The sequence below is a fragment of the Centropristis striata genome, chromosome 18 (assembly GCF_030273125.1).
Source record: "Centropristis striata isolate RG_2023a ecotype Rhode Island chromosome 18, C.striata_1.0, whole genome shotgun sequence".
Taxonomy (NCBI): Eukaryota; Metazoa; Chordata; class Actinopteri; order Perciformes; family Serranidae; genus Centropristis; species Centropristis striata.
The window spans coordinates 537,860-540,867 of record NC_081534.1 but is presented as its reverse complement, the minus strand read 5'-3'; the positions used below and the strand labels follow the sequence as shown (position 1 = coordinate 540,867).

At 39.5% G+C, this 3,008-nt stretch overlaps 1 long non-coding RNA gene across 1 annotated transcript; it reads left to right on the top strand.

Moving 5' to 3' along the window:
• Window positions 1–1,564: 1,564 nt before the first annotated feature.
• Window positions 1,565–3,008, top strand: LOC131991170 (uncharacterized). The gene is made up of 3 exons (XR_009396105.1): window positions 1,565–1,661; window positions 2,357–2,427; window positions 2,921–3,008. It is a non-coding gene; the product is annotated as an uncharacterized LOC131991170 (long non-coding RNA).

Sequence of the window (3,008 nt, the reverse complement as noted above, 5' to 3'; positions counted from 1 at the left end):
TGCAGCCTTATGCTATGAGATTGAAAATACTAAATAAATAGAATAATATAATTATTAATAATGTGCGTGAGCATGTTGGATGTGTTTCCTTTCACTACAGTGGATCATCCAGGAACCGTCTACCCCTCTGGTTACAAGCCAGATACTCCACCCTCTAGGCCATGGACTGACCAAAAGTGATAATACTATGTCAGTGTTGTGTTGACAATTTGTGTCTGATGGTCACATGTGGCCTTGAAGCTCAAGGTTTATGCAAATATGCAAGTTCAGTAAGTCCTTGGTGAGACTCCTGAGTCAAGGTGTTTCCTTAATCTTGTTCCATGTCTCTCTGTCTGTGTGTCCATCTATTGGTCCATCCGTTTGACCTGACTGTGAAACCTCAGGGACGTCTGGAAGGAACTTTTTCATCTATAGCCCAAACAACAACTTGGACTCAAGGATGAACTGTTTAGATTTTGTTGGTCAAAGGTCACTGTGACCTCACATCAGGCCCATAATTGAAAATGTGATATTTTAGGAATAACTTGAGGGAATTCAAATAAATTATTACATTTACAAAAATGTCAAGACTTAAATTGAACCATGAATTCAGAAGGTCACAATCTAGTAATTTTTTAAAGATTTTTTGGGGCAATTTTCAAGGCTTTATTGATAGTGAGAGAGAGAGTGAAAGGGGGAGACAGAGGGGAAGACATGCAGGAAAGGGCTCCGAGTCGGTTTCGAACCCGGGACGCCCGCTCACGAGAACAATACCTCTATGATACACGCTCCACCACCACCGGGACGCCCCAGTCTAGTTATTTTTATGCTATAATAGTTCTTCTCTAAGGTTAGAGAAAAAAAATCCTGGTTAAGTGTTATCAAAGATAGTTAGCTACCATAACATCCCTGATGTAGCAACACACAGTGTGAAGGCCTTGTATCCCTGTAAATTACTTTTTTCTTACTAAATTAAAGATGAAGTGAACAGATGGGAAAGGGAGGGGGGAATGATGAGAATGTGAGAGAGGTAAATCAGTTAGATGACTTAGTTTTGTTCAGAAAGCTGCCAGAGCTGCAGCTATCTGCAGATCTCTGAAGATGAAGGTTGGGGACGATTGGGTGCTCTGTTTCCCAGAACTCCCCAATATCTCCTGCTGGAAGCCACCGTCTAATTGGGCTGAAACATTGTTCATTGACATTGTACTGTACTCCATCTCTGCCCTCACTGCAGTCCTCAACCTGTTCATCATCATCTCAGTGTCCCACTTCAGGTAAAGATTAACTTTCTTATTTCTCTTAACAGGTTTTGTACTTAAAAATGTGACGGACTGCTGTATATTAAGAAGAATTGTCTTTGAACAGGTACTGAATTATGTTGCTCCTCTAACTCTAGTCTTAACTTCTGTCTTCCTGACTGCACGTTAATGAAACATCCACTGTGACCTCTGTATTGTAATTTAAATCGTCTTAGATATGATCACTATATATGTTGCTGAACAGAAAGCATCCAAATTCAAAATTTTAAATTTTTTCATAGTTGTTTCATTTTGTTATGAGGACTGTTTTGTAGAATGATGTTTTTCTCTTTTCCTCCAGGCAGCTCCACACACCCACCAACATCCTCCTCCTCTCTCTGGCTGTCTCAGATTTACTTGTGGGCCTCCTGTTGATGCCAGCAGGTGCACTAAAAAAAACACATTGCTGGTTGTTTGGTTACTTTGGGTGTTCACTCTTTAGGTTTGTGTCCGACATCATTCTCTCTGCCTCAGTTGTAAACATGGTGCTCATATCAGTTGACCGCTATGTGGCTATTTGTGACCCTCTGCATTACACCACCAGAATCACTGTGAAAAGAGTTCAATTCTGTGTTTGGTTGTTATGGTCCTGTTCTATTGCCTACAATACTTACTTCTTTCTTCTCCATGATGCCCAACAATTTTATTACCAACCCTGCTATGGAGATTGTGTAATTTTAATTGATCCCATTGGCGCTGTCCTTGATCTTGTTTTAAACTTTTTTGTTCCTGTTACTACCATCATAGTTTTATATACAGGAGTATTTGTTGTGGCTGTGTCTCAAGCTCGTGCCATGCGCTCTCACATTACAGCTGTCACAAAGCAGATTTCAGAGACTAAAACAGCAAAGAAATCTGAGCTGAAAGCAGCCAGGACTCTTGGTGTTTTGGTTGTTGTGTTTCTGATGTGTTTCACGCCAAGTTACTTTTTACCTTTAATAGGGACTGAATCAGTTAGTCATTCAAATGGAAACTTTATTCTGTATCTGTACTATTTTAACTCTTGTCTAAACCCTGTGATTTATGCCTTGTTTTACCCCTGGTTCAGAAAAACAGTTAAACTCATTATTACTCTTCAGATACTGCAGCCTGGCTCCTGTGAGGCCAACATACTGTAGAGAAGCTGTGGAAGGAGGACATAATGAAATTGGTGAGAAAAATGTTGTTAAATCCTGAAAACTAACATGATGAAATATCTCCAATCTAAAGTCTCTTTAATCCCACAGGTGTGACAACAGGTTGGTGAAGATAAATGAATTAATCACAAAGTTTTGGATCTCACATTTTAGGATGTATTCTAATTTGTAAAATACCTGACATTTGACCCAGTTCAAACATTAAAAACATTTATCAGAATATATCTTAATCTGTAGAAGGGCATGAAGTCAAGAGATAACTTTTTTGAACTGTTGACTCCTTGTTGACTGTTCTCTCTCCCATGAACATAATGTGTGAGGAAATGGCTCTGAACTCTCTCAGAGACAGATGTAGATGCTGGATGTGTTGTATATCTGCAGGTCTGTGTGATAACAGTCACATCTTTGGGGTGTTTGTGACAGTGAATGTAGCAGTTTGTATTGAATTCAACTGCTTCTCAGTCATTTGATATCCACTTCTGATGCTGTTTTATTTAACCTTTACAGACTGTGACCTTCTTCCTGTGTGGGACCTGTAAATGTTTTTTTGAGTGTTTCACAGGTCTGCCTGTCTGGGCCACATGAAATACTCAAA